The sequence below is a fragment of the Nomascus leucogenys genome, chromosome 21 (genome assembly GCF_006542625.1).
Source record: "Nomascus leucogenys isolate Asia chromosome 21, Asia_NLE_v1, whole genome shotgun sequence".
Classification (NCBI taxonomy): domain Eukaryota; kingdom Metazoa; phylum Chordata; class Mammalia; order Primates; family Hylobatidae; genus Nomascus; species Nomascus leucogenys.
In genome coordinates this window covers 76,409,067-76,427,379 of record NC_044401.1, presented here as the reverse complement: position 1 = coordinate 76,427,379, position 18,313 = coordinate 76,409,067, and the positions used below count along the sequence as shown (strand labels likewise).

General features: G+C 43.2%; 1 protein-coding gene across 3 annotated transcripts in view; it reads right to left on the bottom strand.

The window, feature by feature from the left end:
- The window catches only part of PRICKLE2 (prickle planar cell polarity protein 2), a 351,868-nt gene that overhangs the window by 6,539 nt on the left and 327,016 nt on the right, over nucleotides 1-18,313 (bottom strand). The window lies entirely within an intron of this gene.

The window sequence follows — 18,313 nt, the reverse complement described above, 5'->3', positions numbered from 1 at the left end:
ACTTGTTAGCCTGCAGCAGTTGCCTGCTTTGCCTGCTGTCCCTAAGTGGCAGGTGGCTCCCTATCAAAAGTGTCTTGGACACTAAGTGACTCCCTAGGTATAGATAGAGAAATATTTACTCTCTCAGACCATTCAGTGAATGCTCCAAGGTTGTAAATGCGTCCCTAGCAGCCAGAAGATGTGGGTGGGACCCCAGGGGACCTCTCTGTCGCATGGGGAGGGACTTTTAAAAGTAAAGCAGTGGGTCTGATGCTCTCTAACAGCAGGTGCCCCAGCAATGGACCTCCATTTCCTAACTGCTGTCAAATGAGCTCCTGGCATCCCTGAGATGAAAACCATTTTGAAGGTAGTGGGAGATACTGACTGCAGTAACTTCTATGTTGCTCATCTTCAAGCAGAGCTCTCTAAGGAGATGTTTAAGAATGGGCCAGGTGGCAAAGTCTCAGCATTTTCCACTCATTATATATTGCAAGGATCAGCAATTTGCCATTTCTGGTCATAGACAACATGCCTTTGGATTGCAATGGCCCATTATCGCCCCTGCTCCTGATTATTCCTGTCTCCTTCCAGGGTTTCCAACTTCCTCTTCCGTGACAAAACCTAAAGCAGTGTTACGAGCACTTTGCAAAATTACTTGGCAATATTCACTAAAGCTAAATACACATATACATATATGAATTATGAATAAAGCCACTCTAAATATCCTTGCCCATTTTTTGTGGACTTATGAATTTCTGTTGGGTGTATGACCAACAGTAGAAATTCCACAATTCTCCATCTTCACTCTTGGTTATATATTAAACAGAAGTTAGTAGGAAGGTCCAAAAAATGGACAAGGGTATTCAGAGAAGCTTTCTTGTAAGAGCCCAGAAATGGAAACAACTCAAATGTCAATCATCAGGAAAATGGATAAATATATTGTGGTCTTTTCTACCATTCCCCACTAAAAGGAATCTAGGCTCTTCAGAAAAATGGCCAATTACAGGATAAAGGCAAGGAAATTAAAAGACCAGGATCTTGTTATGCCATAAAGTTAACACAGTATTAAAAATAAGATATGGTAGGGGTTTGTCAGAAGAACACAGGGCCTAACTTGAAGGTGCCCCCACTGGCCAAATCTGAACAATTTGAGCATTAAAATACTTAAGGGAAGTAATGATTTATAAACCACTGAAACAAATAGGAATTCACAAGTCCATACTGATAACAGATAAATAAAAACATAAATAAATATACAAATGTGGAAAAGACAGGGTTCTATGTATAGTGGAATGCCAACCGCTGTCAGTAGAGTAAGTTCACAAGGAGGAAGGGGGTGCCAGATTTGGAAAGTCATTTTATAACCATTGGAGGTAGAGTGCTTCACACAAGAATCAAAAAGTGTGCTAAATTTAGGGGGTAAAATTTGATGGGAGACAGCATTGTTTTAAAGTGTTTCCCTGGCTGGGCGCGGTGGCTCACGCCTATAATCCCAGCACTTTGGGAGGCCGAGGCGGGCGGATCACGAGGTCAGGAGATCGAGACCATCCTGGCTAACACGGTGAAAACCCGTCTCTGCTAAAAATACAAAAAATTAGCCGGGCGAGGTGGCGGGCGCCTGTAGTCCCAGCTATGTGGGAGGCTGAGGCAGGAGAATGGCGTGAACCCCGGGGGGCGGAGCCTGCAGTGAGCCGAGATCGTGCCACTGCACTCCAGCCTGGGCGACGGCGAGACTCCGTCTCAAAAAAAAAAACAATAAAAATAAAAATAAATAAATAAATAAAGTGTTTCCCTACACATTGCTTATTAGTTGCAAGGGAAGAATTAGTAACTAAACAACGGTAAAATCAGACAACACCTTGACCTTAAGTTCAAACTTAACATCCCTGGTGAGATGCAACTGCACCCTGCATGCCTCCAGTTGAGATGTACTGAGAAGGGCACACTATCCCTTATGTAGTATTCCAGTCAAGAATATATTTCTTGAATGTATTCAGGAGGAAACATTAGACAGATCCCAAAAGGAGGGACATTCGTTATGAAAAAAGGGACTGTAGTCTTTTTTTTTTTTTTTTTTTTTGAGACGGAGTCTCGCTCTGTCGCCCAGGCTGGAGTGCAGTGGCGCAATCTCGGCTCACTGCAAGCTCCGCCTCCCGGGTTCACGCCATTCTCCTGCCTCAGCCTCCCGAGTAGCTGGGACTACAGGCGCCCGCCACCACGCCCGGCTAATTTTTTTGTATTTTTAGTAGAGACGGGGTTTCACCGTGGTCTCGATCTCCTGACCTCGTGATCCGCCCGCCTTGGCCTCCCAAAGTGCTGGGATTACAAGCGTGAGCCACCGTGCCCGGCCGGGACTGTAGTCTTAAGACCAGACAAGACTGAGAGAATGTTCTAGATGAAAGGGTATGAAGGAAACATGGCAATTACATATAATACCTGATCCTGGACTGGAGCCTGCTCTGTAGTGAAAATAAATGCTATAAAGTAGGGGTTCCCAGACCTCAGGCTACAGACTGGTTAGGAACCGGGCCACACAGCAGGAGGTGAGTGGTCAGTAAGGGAAGCTTCATCTGTATGTACAGCCACTCCCCATTGCTCCAACTGCTGCCTGACCTCTGCCTCCGGACAGATCAGCAGCAGCATTAGATTCTCATAGGAGTGTAAACCCTATTGTGAACTGCTCATGCAGGATCTAGGTTGTGTGCCCCTTATGAGAATCTCATGCCTGATGATCCATAACCGTCTCCCATTACTCCTAGATGGGACTGTCTAGTTGCAGGAAAACAAGCTCAGGTCTCCCACTGATTCTACCTTATAGTGAGTTGTGTAATTATTTCAGTGTATATTACAATGTAGTAATAATAGAAATAAAATACCTAATAAATGTAATGCACTTGAACCATCCCAAAGCCATCCCCACCCCCTGGCCCCAGTCTATGGAAAAATTATCTTCCATAAAACTGGTCCCTGGTGCCAAAAAGGTTAGGGACTGCCTCTATAAAGGATAATTTTTGGTCAACTGAAAAAAAAATGGAACATGGGCAATAGATAAAAGTATTATGCTAAATTTACTGTGGTCAATTAATAATGGTGACAATGTGGGAGAAGATCTTTATCCTCGGGAAATATATATGGAAGGATATGGCGGTAAATGGCCCAGACGGATGCAATTGCTCTCAAATGGTTTATAAATAAAATGTGTGTGCGCGCGTGTGTGCGTGCATGTGAACATGAAAGAACAAATGTGGCAAAACGTTAACAATGGATCAATCTACGTAAAGAGCACATTATAGGTGTCGTTTGTTCTATTTTTATAACTTTTTTTAAGTCTGAAATTATTTCCAAATAAAAAGTTTCTTTAACATTGGAATATATTCATCTGATATGATGGTTTTTAATTCTGAAGGAAATTTGGAAACATCTGGACACATTTCTGATTGTCACTATTAGGATGGGATTCTACTGGCATCTAGTAGGTAGAGGCCAGAGATGTTGCTAAACATCCTACAATGTGAAGGATGGCCTCCTTGCCTCCACACAGAATTTTCCAAACCAAACTGTCAACAGTCTCAGAAGAAACCCTGATAAAAATGGAATATTACACAATAATGAGAACGAATAAGTACACCCAAGAACATGGATGCATCTCGTAGAAAATGCTTGGACATGCAAAAAGAATATGTGCTGTATGATTCCATTTATATGAAGTTCAAGAACAGGCTGAGGCTATCTATAGTGATACAGGTCAGGGCAGTGGGAAGGGGTATGAAGAAGGCTTCTAGGGCACTGCAATTGTTCTATAACTAAATCTGGATGTTGGCTATAAAACAACACACGTGTAAAAATTCACTGAGGTGTAGTTTTAATATTTGTTTGCTTTATTTTGTGTAAGTTATATCTCAATAAAATGGAGTGAAAGTAAAGCAACGTTTGGCCAGGTTTGGTGGCTCTTGCCTGTAATCCCAGCACTTTGGGAGGCCAAGGAGGGTGGATTGCTTGAGCTCAGGAGTTTGAGACAAACCTGGGCAACATGGTGAAACCCTGTCTCTACTAAAAATACAAAAATCAGCTGGGCATGGTGGTGCGTGCCTGTAATCCCAGCTACCCGGGAGACTGAGGTAGGAGTATCACCTGAGCCCAGGAGGTCGAGGCTGCAGTGAGCCGAGATCGTGCAACTGTACTCCAGCCTGGGCAACAGAGCGAGCCCCTGTCTCCAAAAAACAAACAAATAAATAAATAAAAAAGAAAGCAATGTTTGTTAAAGGGTCAAATTTTAACATTGGATATGCCTATAAAGAAATTAATCTGCTAAATATCATATACTCCAGTCATTTTTTTGTTTTAATTTCATTCCTGGGATAACTGTCAGGGCAATAGCATTTGGGCCCTCCAACTGCTTGCTTACTCTGCTGCTTATCTCTGACATACAAATCACAAAAGCTGATTTACAACAGCCTAATCACTTCCAGAGCCTCCCCAGTATGAAAGCAGAGAGGAGAGGATAACAACCTAAGATGATGAATGAGTGGTTTGAGTGGATGAACTCCAGTAAGAAAGGAAAGAAAACGTCTTCAAACTCACGTCTAGAAACAAAAGGTGGACACAATGATCTTTGCAGGGGCTTTCCACCCTAGCTCTTGAGCAGAATTAGGGTCAGCATAAATAACGTAGCAAATACTATTAATTCCCCAGCATGCTGTATTCCTGAACGTGTCTTTCATAAGCCCAGAAGTGAAATGTTTTTGAGAGCATCCTGCTTGTGAACAGGTTCCTACTATTTCCGTGAGGAGGTGACCTCGAAGAAGAGCAGCTTCTATTCTGCTGGGAGGTGTACTGCCTTCTGGTATCAGACTTCTGCATCCTGGGAAAGCTCGGGATACCCTGAGGCACCCCCTTGAAAAACAAAAGAGCTTGATCAGAGAAGGAGGGTCCTGTTGCACAAGCCCAGCATCTACTATCAGTTTTATCTAAATGTAAGCTATTCATTCCCCTGGAGTATGTGTGCGTGGGACTGGAAATACTACCTGCTCACTCTAGAGAGGAGAAATGCCTCTCTTCGGATTCATTAACTCAGATTTCCCTCCAGGGTCTTCTTGCATGCAGGGCATGAACAGAAAGGCCAGTGTTGACCAAAGATGAGCAATAATGTGTACTTGCCTCTAAAAAGGGTAGTTCTGTGGTTACTTTCATTACTGGCAAAATCTAGAATCCTTATGCAGACCTTAAGGCCCTACGTGACTTGGCTGCCTTCTCTCTCTCCAAGATCATCAACTAAACACTCCTCCTCGCTTAACTCTGCTTCAGCTGTGCTTACATTCCTCCCCCTCACCCCAAACACAACAATAAGCTTATTCCAGCAGGCCGTGGAAAACTCTTCCCTTTGCATGCCTGACTTGTGTTTGTTAAAATCCTCGTGTAGATGTCACCTCCTCAGCAGTGTCTATCCTGAACACTCCTTCTAAAGTAGCAAAGTTAGTTGTCTTCTGGCCAACCACTCACTATTGCACTTGACCCTTTTTTAAACTACCCACCCTGACTTATTAAAGTCATATGTAAGTTTGTAGCTGAATGAATCCCCTGGGAGCTGGGATCTTCTCCCCACTCTTCACTGTATTCTTGCAGAGCTAGCAGTGCCCAGCACCCTTTGGTGCTCAATACATATTCATGGAATAAACGTAAATGGATTCTCATGTTACCCACAGCTTGGAAAAAAGCAACCACCCTCCGACCTGGAGTGGGTCAGTGCTGTGATCTACATGGGTGGGATTCCAAACATCAGGAAAAAAATACTGTGATCACACCTGTCAATCTCCATCTCTGGTGATTCATTATATAGCCCACCATCTGGGGTTTCTCCAATTTTAAAGTCAAAGTACACGTGATTTATAATGAGCTCCCTGCACTGCAGGAATGTTTTCTCCTTATTAATCACAGCTTTGTTGATGTGTTTAAATTATCAGCTGATACTGTCCCCAAGATGGAACTGTACTGTCACACGTCACACTCCAACTTGAGAAACACTCCTTCCCCCTCTAACTACAAACAGAATTGGAGAGCTACTTTCTGGCTGGGTGACTTGGGGAAATTTTTAAACCTCTTGAGATGCATCAGTAAGATGGGCACAATGACAGGATGCGAGTACTAAAGCTGTAGTGATGATTAGATGAGGAAAAATATACCTTTCCTTTTTAAGGTTCATCATGACTATGGTGCATCTGTGTAGTTTTTGTTTCATCTCTGTCTTCTTGATAGAGCAGCAGCTCCAAGAGGGCAGAAACTGTGCCCTGTTTGCTAGCCCTGACCTCAGTACCTGGTATTCAGTATGCAGGAAGAAGGTTTAGTAAGGCCTAAAATTCCCCAAGGAAAGAAAGCATGCCTCAAGACTGTGAATGCCCTCCAGACATTTACAACTCATACTGATGATTTAGCTCCCTTTCAGTAGGGTCTTTCCTGTATTATTTATCTATTATTTATGTGCTGGGGCAGAGACGTGAAGCAAATGCAATTGTTTAGAACAGGGGTTTGCAAACTACAATGGCCAGTGAACCAAATCCAGCTCACTGCTCACTGCCTGTTTTTGTAAATAAAGTTGTATTAGAACACAACCACACCTATTCATTTGCATATTGTTGAGGGTTGCTTTCTGAAGTTGGGAGTTGTGACAGACTGTATGACCTGCAAAGACTCAAATACGTTACAGGCAAACAAGTACTCATTGAATGCATGATTGTATGGATTAACCAATTTGAGAAACAGGGCCTGACACGGTGATATTCACTTGAACACCAGCCACTGTTGTAAATTATCTGTGCCTCCAAACCGTGGCTGGGATTCCTCCTCTACACAGATGAAGCTCAACTCTTCATTCCATTTGTCTGTGCTGAACAAGACACAGTGTCAAAATATTGCAAATCAATAGAATCCAACCTAATGGGTCTCTAACATGCCCTTACTCTCCTGTAATAAACGCATTTTTCTTTTCTTGTTTAAGCCATGGGGTGTGTGTGTGTCTGTGTGTGCGTGCTCAAGCACATGTGTGATAGGTAGGTGGGAGCTGCAAGCTAAATTTGCCAGAGAACTCTGGCTGCAGCACATAGTCCAGGGCAGTATCAGTACCCCCACATCCTCTGGAGGATCTGGCAGAAGAATCCCACCTGATGGCAAGAAGACACAGATATCAGGTCATTTCCCTCTCAAGCAGAGCTCTGTTTTCTTAATTAACAGAAAGAGTTTTTCCTTGCCAAATAATGCAGGCTTTATGAGAGGTGCTCAGGGTGATGATACAGTTAAACGCAGTGATTTATCCACATCCCAAGGGTCAGTGTGACTGGGAGCTACGCAAACGTCCACGCACCGCAGGGGTGCAGGTTCCCACAAGATCCTTGGCCGTGCTTCTACAAAGAGAGGTCAGCATCCAATTCAGCCTGCGGTTCTCCGTGGTTTAACTGCCGACACGAAAGTGCAGTTGGGACATTCTATGGTACACTGGCATTTCTGTCTGAGAAATGTTTCCCTCTTTACAAATAAGAGGTCTCACAGAAACTGGCGTCTGCAAGAAAATCAATGTTCTTCAAAGAATGCACAAGGTCTGATGGAACAGAAAGAAAATCTTTGCTGGCTCCCCTCCCCCATGTCTTTGGGGGCAAAATGTATGCATGCAAGTCCAGAAAGAAGAAAAAGACTAAGATTGAACGGCAGACTTAGGCACATCTTTCTGTTCCTTATTTATTGTCCTGTCTCATCCCACTCTGCACCAGAAGACAGAGAGCTGTGTTTCTGCCAACTTCAAAGATACATTACCAGGCACGGTGGCTCACTCCTATAAGCCCAGCGCTTTGAGAAGCTGAGGTGGGAGGAGCTCCTGAGCCCAGGAGTATGAGACCAGCCCTGGAAACATACTAAGACCCCCTATCTACAAAGAACAAAAAACAAAAAGTTAGCCAGGCATAGTGGTGTGCACCTGTAGTCCCAGCTACTGGGGAGGCAGAGGCAGTAGGATCACGGTTACAGTGAGCCATGATGACACCACTGCACTCCACAGCCTTTCAAAAAATAATTTTTTTAAGCATTCACATTTCACATTTCTGTGCAGTAAAGAAAATAGTATCTATTCCACCATGCCCTCCAGACATCTACAACTTATACTGATGATGTAGCTCCCTTTCATTAGGGTCTTTCCTATATGATTTTTATTTTCTTTTTTGCTGAGATAGAAACATGAAGAACGTGGAATTGTTTAGAATAGGGGTTTGCAAACTACAGTGGCAATGGGCCAAATCCAGCTTATTGCCTGTTTTTGTAAATAAATTTTTATTCAAACACAACTACACCTATTCATTTGCATTTGTTGGTGATTGCTTTCCAGATTTGGGGAGCTGTGACAGACTGCATGACCCGCAAAGCCCCAAATATTTACTTTCTGGCCCTTTATAGACACAGGTTGTCAATCTCTGGTTTAGCATGCTGCTAAACTGCTACACAGTTGAAGCCTCGCAGACCATGCAAAAAGTGTCCCGAGGTACAGATTTGTTTGTTTGAAGCATGTGTGGTGGTAGCTTGATCAGGTCTCTTGGGATCCTTTTTCCAACTAAGTCAATCGATTTCATCAATACCCTGAACTTCAAATTGGCAACGGCTGGAGAGATACTGTCATCTGGGCAGCAGAGCTTAAACGCCACCACGTGTTTCTTGGTGACAGGGCATGGAATGGCTCAGAGTATGACAAAGAAGGCTGGGTGTGGGGACAGAAAAAGGAGAGTGGGACAATATGAATGCACTCGAAAGTGTGATCTGTGGACCAACCACAATGCCATCCCTTGGGAGCTGGTTGCAGACTCTCAGGCCCTCACCAGACTTGCAGAATTCAAATTCACATTTGAACAAGATCCCTGGTGATTCTCATGTTCATGAGAGTTAGAGGAACACCAAGATGATGGGAGTTTCAAGGACGATTTTCTTTGCAACACAAGGGTGCCTCTATTCCAGGAAACAAGACCCTCATACTCTCAGAGACTCTAATTCAGGGTTTCCCAACCTCAGTACTACTGACATTTCTGGCTGAATAGTTCTTTGTTTGGTGGGCTGTCCTGTGCACTTCAGGATGTTCTCCGGTATCTCTGGACTCTACCCACTAGATGCCAGTCGCACATCCCTCTGGTTGTGACAGCCCGAAATGCCTCCAAACAGTGCCAAATATCCCTGGAGGGCAAAATCGCCCCCAACTGAGGACCGCTGCTCTAACAGATCCTGTCCTTCACCTGCTGCTTGACCATAGCCCAAGGGGAGCTCTGTTCCTGCCCACCCAATTGTTGCAGTGAGTTAAACCTGCTCTACCCCACCCTGCAGACAGGAGCCTTGTCATGATGGGGGTTTCCGTTCCTTCTTTCTAGAGAAGGATTATCAGGGCTCTGCCTGGTCGGGTGTGGTATGTCCCCAAAACTGGGGAACTCTAAAAGTTATTTTCTCTCTAAACTCTTCTCAGAAAATTCACATTCCTTTCTCTCAGTGGGTATCAAGAACTCCCCAGTTAAGGCCTTTGCTGTCTAATTTTCCTGGCAGGTTTGAAGCTTTTGAAATCCTGAGTTTTTGATGTATCTTTTTTACTTCCTTACTCCAGCCACCAGCCTATCTAGCAGGTCTCAGGTGATCAGCAGATCACAAGTTGGCTTGCAGTCAGTTACACATCTGCCATCTGCTCTGGTGCTACCAGGAGCAGTGCTGGTAGTCTAGGGAACGATTTCCTCTGCCAGCTGCACTGGGGAAGGGAAAGGGAAGTGTGAGGCCAAGCCCTGGGGCAGGGGTGGGGGAGGAGGGGAGTGTGCATAACTTCTTACTTCACACTCCCACCCCCCAGGCGTGGCCTGCCTTCCCTCTCAGGGACGGGCTGTTTAGGCTCAAACTAAATAACAGCCTCTTTACAACCAGCTGCTTCCAAACAGGGTCATGGACTGATCTTGGTTTTCCCAACAATAGCGGCTTTGTTTTTTAGCAGCATTCATTCTAGGGACTTGCCTTTGAACTGGAGGTTGGGGAGTGACAAGCATTATAATGGGACTGGAATCACTTCTCTGACAGACCCAGTACAGTTACAAGGACAAGTCAGATAAAAACTTGAGGGTGGATTGGAGGTTTCTTACCTTCTATCCCTTTAACTTGCTTATCCTATTAACTTCCGGATAAGTCAGTGACCCCAACAAAGATGGAGTCAATTTTAACTAATACCACTTGTAAAAGTGAAGGAGGAAACCAGGAAGGGACATCTTCCAGAATCATGTGGAGTCAGTTTTAACTACTATCACTCAGCTCCATGGGGGATTCTGGTTGTATTGCCACAAAGCATATTGCTAATTGAAAGGATGCACAACAAATTCAGACCAGTTGAAGATTGTTTGCCAGAGTTTGTTCTGGGTTTACAATGACCCCACGCTGCTTTCTAGAACCCATTAGTCTGGGTCAACAAGCAGACCATGCTGTATTTACTTGGGAAACACTTGATTACATGAGAACAAAAGCTAAATGGCTCCCAAGTGGTAAAGAGTGGGCAGCCAAGAACCTGGGGACCCACTGAGTTGCTTCAAAGATCTTTTGACAAAGCCCTGCTATTGCCAGGCACTGTGAGCACAACTGTGACCAAGGCCCTTTAAAAGGACATCGTAGCAGGATATGACCTAGTGCAGGGAAAACAGATAACCAAGTCAGCATAGCAAGGTGACCATTACAGATAATAATCACTAGGAAGGAAATAAAGGGGATGCTACGGCAGAGAATAAAGACTGGACCTACTTTGAGTGCTGGAAAAGAACTCTGTGTTCGTGATGACTATGGGGAGACCTAAAGGATGAGAAGGAGCCCACCCAGCCAAGGGCAGGGAAAAGTGTTCCAGGCAGAGGGAGCAAGAATATTTTGTACTAGAGAAGGTGCCACATGCTTTAAGATGTAGCAGAAGGGCAATGACACTGGAGCGTTGTGAGCAAGGAGGACAGCAGCAGGAACGAGGCTCAGAAGGTGAACAGGAGCCACACGAAGGTTCTTCCTAGGCCACTCTGGGTTTTGAAAGGGTCGGGAGGCTGAGGCAGGAGAATGGCGTGAACCCGGGAGGGGGAGCTTGTAGTGAGCCGAGATCGTGCCACTGCACTCCAGCCTGGGAGACAGAGCGAGACTCTGTCTTAAAAAAAAAAAAAAAAGAAAGTGTCTTTCATGTGCTGCTGACAAAGTTAAAAAAAGTAACTGGGAGGCAGCACAGGGGACTGGTGAAAGCACTGGCTTTGGAGTTCACCTTCCAGCTCTGTCCCTTGAAGCTGTGCCTTCTCAGGCAGGCCTGGACTGTTTTGTGCTCAGTTCCCTCATCTGTGAAACGGGAATAATCATACAACCTAAGGGAGAAGGTATTAAACGGGTTAAAACACAAAGTATTTAGAACAGTGCTGGTGCGGGGACACCAATGAAATGTTCAATCTTCTTACTGCCCTTTACTCCATATTTATCTGTCACTTTTAAAGCGTTTTTATGCATGTTGTCATATATGAAATTGCTGGGCTTTGTTATACAATCTTTCTAAGTGGGAAAAGGGAGTTTGGATGATTTGCCCAAGGTCATACAGAAGCTATTTGAGAACGCTTCTCCCACCTCCTGCCTTTTATTACTGTGAATACAAAAAGTAAAAGGAATGTGGCCAGAGTGCCAGCAGTCAGAGATTTGAGGGGGCAGGAGGCAGAGAGAAGTACAGATCCAGTGACACTCCCCAGCTTCTAACCAGCAGCTGCAATGAAAAAAATCCTTTTTATTAATGCATAGTTTTCTATTGTATAAATATGAATTACATGCAACATGGGTGAATCTCATAAAGTAAAAGATACCAGATATAAAATAACATGTACGGTATATCCCATTTATAGAAAGTTAAAATCCACCCCAAATCATCTATGCTGTTAGATGTCAGAATAGTGCTTACTTTGGAGAGGAAGGAAGAGCAGTGGCTGGGAGGGGGCATGAGGGAGCTTCTAGGGTACTGGCACTGCCTATTACTTGACTTGGGAGATGATAGCATCAGTGTAATAATTCACTGAGCTGTCACTTGTGATTTTTGCATATTTCTATTTGTTATACAGCTATATAATGTTTATGAGAAATTATCATTGAGAGGCAAGAATGCACTCATGACAATGTAAAAGGTAAATATGCAGAACTCACTATCCCCTACCCCAACACACACACACTTCCTCAACAGCATGTCTCATACACTAGACTTGTATGGCTGGCACACATGGTTCCACCTGGTGGCCAACACACTAAGCTTTATTTAATCTCAAGGGTTAAATTTCCTTTTGCCTTTTTAAGTTGGGATACACCAGGCCCTTTATCACCTATGCTCTTACCCCTGGCCAAATTTACACATTTATTATACCTGCTTGTCCACACCCCTCCTTTCCCCATTAGACATATGCATTTCCCAGTGGTGTCAGCCAACTTGATGAGGTGGGTTAGATGTTTGGATAAAAGTGGTTTATGGATTTAAAAGGCAAAATACAATGTACTCTTTTAGGCTTGGGATCGTTGCTTCTCCAGATCTCCCTTCTCTACAGCTAGGGGTTGATAAAGTGCCATTTGTGGGACAGCAGTTCATGACCTCATGCACAAAAGAACCAATTACTAGATTGGCTGACAGATGGATAAATGGGTACAATGGACAAGAAGATGGAATAATTTTTAAATGGATGGGTATATGGTATGAAGGATAATAAAGGGTGGGGATAAATAAATGGAAGGATAACTGAATTAATCAATGAATGGGTGCAACAGTTATGTAGGTACAGGAGAGACAAAGTTTTGGGCTCTCAAAAAAAAGTTAATCTCCAAGTGAGACCTAATTAAACTAAAGAGCTTCTGCACAGCAAAATAAACTACCAACAGAGTAAACAGACAACCCACAGAATGGGAGGAAATATTTTCAAAGTATGCATCTGACAAGGCCTAATATACAGAATCTATAAAGAACTTAACTGAATAAGCAAAAAACAACTCCATTAAAAATGAGCAAAGGGGGAGAAGGCAAGATGGCCAACTAGACGGAGACAAGTGGAACAGCTCCCACAGAGGGACTGAGATGACTGGCATGCTTTTAATAGATCTTCAGAAGGAGGGCACTGAGAATGGATGGAGGTAAGACACAGAAAGCTGGGAACCCTGCATGGGCTACCCTGCAGCAGGACTCACTTTTGAACAACAACAGCTCAGGGGGAATGGGTGAGTTGAACTGGCAAGGACCAACCTGCTCTCGTCACAGGCCTTGGGAACCCTAGAAGGAGGGGACCCCTTGACCACCATGGACACTTGAGGTAGCAGGGAGGGCTGCTTAGAGAAGTGTTGGGGCAACAAGCCAGCCAATGTGGAGCCCAGAGCGTTTGCTGTGGGGGTGTCTGTAGTGCAGCACAGCCAGGGGTGGCCATCCCCCTAGACTCAACTTGCTCCCATAAGAGACTTCAGCCATAGGAGAATTGTTGGACCTGATCGCTGAAGGGTGGTCTTGCACATCAGATGGAGCTGGTCTGACCTGAACACCCCTTAGTCTGTTGGCCTCTTCTGGGGCCCCAGCCTGGCCACACCTGCTTAGAGGGCAGTCTTGGGTGCCTTGGGGGCCCACAGCATAGCTTCTGTGCCAGTGAACCTTGCCTGACTAGTGGAGGAGTCCAGTGAGGTGCGGCCTATACAGCCATGCATATGCTCCCTCCCCATACTGCAGCTTCCCCAGGGCCCATGGCAATGCCCTACATCACTTTGCTGGCAAATGTCTGCACAGACAGGTTTTGCTTTCCTTGCCCCGCCAGCACACTGGAGTGTAGTCTGCACCTACCCAGCCCCCAGCCACCATTGCAGATGGAGCTTTGGTGGGCATAGAGCCAGCAAGCCCCACCCCTGCCAGCACCCTGCCCTTATACTAATACTGCACAGAGAACAGCAGATACCCCCACACCCTCAGGGATCACTCCTGCTTGCAGGGCACAGAGAAGGCACCCAAACCTGCCCCAGCCAGCACCCTGCCCCAAGCCAATACCACATCCAGTACAACCACACACATAATCTCCAGCAGGGGGCCCCCCACTCCACCCAGCTGTGCTGCCTCTGTCATTGTGGTGAACACCCACAGGGAGGTAGGCACCCCTGCATCTGCTAGCACTCTATTACAGCTGCCACACCTTGGCACCTCCTGTGCAGTGGACTCCAAACATCACAGAGCCAGAGAACAAAGCTGGGGCCCAATACAAGTCCCCTGGAGTAAGAGCACAGTCTAGGAGTTGGGAGCTGGGTGTTGGCCCCCTAAAGTCTCCCCAAAATGAAGCCAGTCAGCTGAATCCATCTTATACCAAAATCGAACCCTCAAAGTCATCAAATAGGATTAAGAAAAAAAACAAAAACCCATGCAAAGGTCAGCAACCTCAAAGATTAAAGGTAGATAAGCCCACAAATATGAGAAAGAATCAGGGCAAGAATGCTGAAAATATGAAAAGCCAGAGTGCCTTCTTTCCTCCAAACAACTGCATCACCTTTCCAGCAAGGGTTCATAACTGGGCTGAGGCTAAGATAGCTAGAATGACAGAAATGAAATTCAGAATATGGATAGGAATGAAGATCACTGAGCTGAGTACACTGAAACCCAATGCAAGGAAGCTAAAAATGATGATAAAACAATGCAGGAGCTGACACACAAAATAGCCAATACAGAGAAAAACATAACTGACCTTATAGAGCTAAAAAAACCCATTACAAGAATTTCACAACACAATCACAAGTATTAATAGAATAGATTAAGTGGAGAAAAGAATCTCAGAGCTTGAAGATCGTCTTTTTGAAATAAGACAAGCAGACAAGAATAGAAAAAAAAATGAAAAGCAATAAACAAAACCTTTGAGAAATATGGGATTACGTAAAGGGACCAAATCTATGACTGATTGGTGTCCTTGAAAGAGATGGGGAGAATGGAACCAACTTAGTAAACATACTTCAAGATATCATTCATGAGAACTTCCCCAATCTAGCTAGAGAGGCCAACATTCATAAGATACTTCAAAAGAAGATTATCCCCAAGACACATAATCATCAGATTTTCTGAGGTCAAAATAAAAGAAAAAAATGTTAAAGGCAGCTAGAAGAAAAGATCAGGTCATCTACAAAAGGAAGCCCATCAGACTGACAGCAGACTTCTCAGCTGAAACCCTGTAAGCCAGAAAAGAATGGGGGCCAATATTCAACATTCTTAAAGAAAAGAGATTCCAATCCAGAATTTCATATCCAGCCAAACTAAGATTCATAAGCAAAGGAGAAGTAAGATCCTTTTCAGACAAGCAAATGCTGAGGGAATTTGTTACCACTAGGCCTGCCTTACAAGAGCTCCTGAAGGAAGTACTTAATTTGTAAAGGAAAGACCATTACCAGCCTCTGTAAAAACACACTGAAGTATACAGACCAGTGTCACTATAAAGAAACTACATAAACAAGTTTGCAAAATAACCAGCTAACATAATGATGACAGGATTAAATCTACACCTATCAGTACTAACCTTAAATGTAAATGGGCTGAATGACCCAATTAAAAGACACAGAGTGGCAAGCTGGATGAAGAACGAAGACCCATTAGTATGCTGTCTTCAAGAGACCCATCTCACATGCAATGACACACACAGGCTCAAAATAAAGAGATGGAGAAAAACCTACCAAGCAAATGGAAAACAGAAAAAAGTAGGAGTTGCAATCCTAGTTTCTGACAAAACAGAGTTTAAGCCAACAAAGGTCAAAAAAGACAAAGAAGGGCATTATGTAATGGTAAAGGGTGCAATTCAGTAAGAAAATCTCACTATCCCATATATATATATATATATATATATATTCCCAACATAGGAGCACCCAGATTCAAAAAAGCAAGTTCTTAGAGACCTTCAAAGAGATTTAGACTCCCACACAATAATAGTGGCAGAATTTACGGCCCCACTGACAATATTAGACAGATCATCAAGAAAAAATTAACAAAGATATTCAGGACCTGAACTCAGCTCTGGATCAAGCAGAACTGATAGACATCTATAGAACTCTCCACCCAAAAACAACAGAATACACATTCTCTCATCACCACATGGCATATATTCTAAAATAGATCACATAATCAGAAGTAAAATTCTCCTCATCAAATACAAAAGAACTGAAATCATAACAAACAATCTCTCAGACCACAACACAATCAAATTAGAAATCAAGACTAAGAAATTCACTCAAAACCATACAATTACATGGAAATTGGATAACCTGCTGCTGAATGACTTTGGGGTAAATAATGAAATTAAGGCAGAAATGAAGAAGTACTTTGAAAGTAATGACAACAAAGATACAACATACCAGAATCTTTAGGATGCAGCTAAGGCAGTGTCAAGCAGGAAACTTATAGCACTGAAAATGTTCACATCAAAGAGTTAGAAAGATCTCAAGTTAACAACTTAATATAAAAACTAAAAGAACTAGAGAATCAAGTGCAAAGAAATCCCAAAGCTAGCAGAAGACACAAAATAATCAAAATTAGGGCTGAACTGAAGGAGACTGAGACACAAAAAAGCCATTCAAAAGATCAATGAATCCAGGAGCTGGTTTTCTTGAAAAAATTAATAAAATAGATAGACCACTAGCTAGACTAATAAGAAAAGAGAGAAGATTAAAACAAACACAAGCAGAAATGACAAGAAGGATATTATCACTTACCCTACAGAAATACAAACAACCATCAAAGAATATTATGAAAACCTCTATGTACATAAACTAGAGAATCTAGGAGAAATGGATAAATTCCTGGACACATACACCCTTCCAAGACTGAACCAGGAAGAAATTGAATCCCTGAACAAACCAATAACGAGCTCTGAAATTGAGGCAGTAATAAATAGCCTACCAACCAAAAAATGCCCAGGATCGGATGGATTCACAGCTGAATTCTATCAGGTGTCCAAAGAAGAGCTGGTATCATTCCTACTGAAACTATTCCAAAACACTGAGGAGGAGTGACTCCTCCCTAACTTATTCTATGAGGCCAGCATCATCCTGATACCAAAACCTGGTAGAGGTACAACAACAACAACAAAAAAGTCAGGCCAATATCCTTGATGAACATTGATGCAAAAATTCTCAACAAATTACTGGCAAACTGAATCCAGCAGCACATCAAAAAGCTTATCCACCACAATCAAGTAGGCTTTATTTGTCCTTGGCAAGCAAGTTTGGTTCATCATATGTAAATCAAGAAATGTGATGCCTCACATAAACAGAACTAAAGACGAAAACCATGATTATCTCAATAGATGTGGAAAAAGATTTTGATAAAATTCAACATCTTTTCATGTAAAAAACTTTCAATAAACTAGGTACTTAATGAACACACCTCAAAATAATAAGAGCCATCCATGACAAACCCATAGCCACCACCATACTGAATGGGCAAAAGCTGGAAGCATTCCCTTGAAAACTAGCACAAGACAAAGACGCCCTCTCTCACCACTCCTATTCAACATAGTATTAGAAGTCCTGGCCAGGGCAATCAGGCAAGAGAAAGAAATAAAAGGCACTCCAAATAGGAAGAGGGGAAGTCAAATTATCCCTATTTGCAGATGACATGATCCTATATCTAAAAAATCCCACAGTCTCAGCCCACAAGCTTCTTAAATTGATAAACAACTTCAGCAAAGTCTCAGGATCAAAAATCAATGTGCAAAAATCACTAGCGTTCCTATATACCAACAACAGTCAAGCCAAAAGCCAAATCGGGAATGAACTCTCATTCACAATTGCAACAAAAAGAATACATTACCTAGGAATACAGCTGACTAGGGAGGTGAAAGATCTCTACAAGGAGAACTTCAAACCACTGTTCAAATAAATTAGAGATGACACAAACAAGTGAAAACACATTCCATGCTCATTGATAGGAAGAATCAACATCATGAAAATGGCCATACTGCCCAAAGTAATTTATAGACTCAGTGCTATTTCTATTAAACTACCACTGAGATTCTTCCCAGAACTAGAAAATACTATTTAAAAATTCATATGGAAACAAAAACAAGCCCAAATAGCCAAGACAATCCTAAGCAAAAAAGAACAAAGCTGAAGGCATCACACTCCCCAACTTCAAACTATATTACAGGGCTACAGTAACTAAAGCAGGATGGTACTAGTAGAAAAACAGACACATAGACCAATGGAACAGAACAGAAAACACAGAAGTAAGGCCACACACCTATAACTATCTGATCTTAGACAAACCTGACAAAAACAAGTAATGGGGAAAGGATTGGCTGCTAAA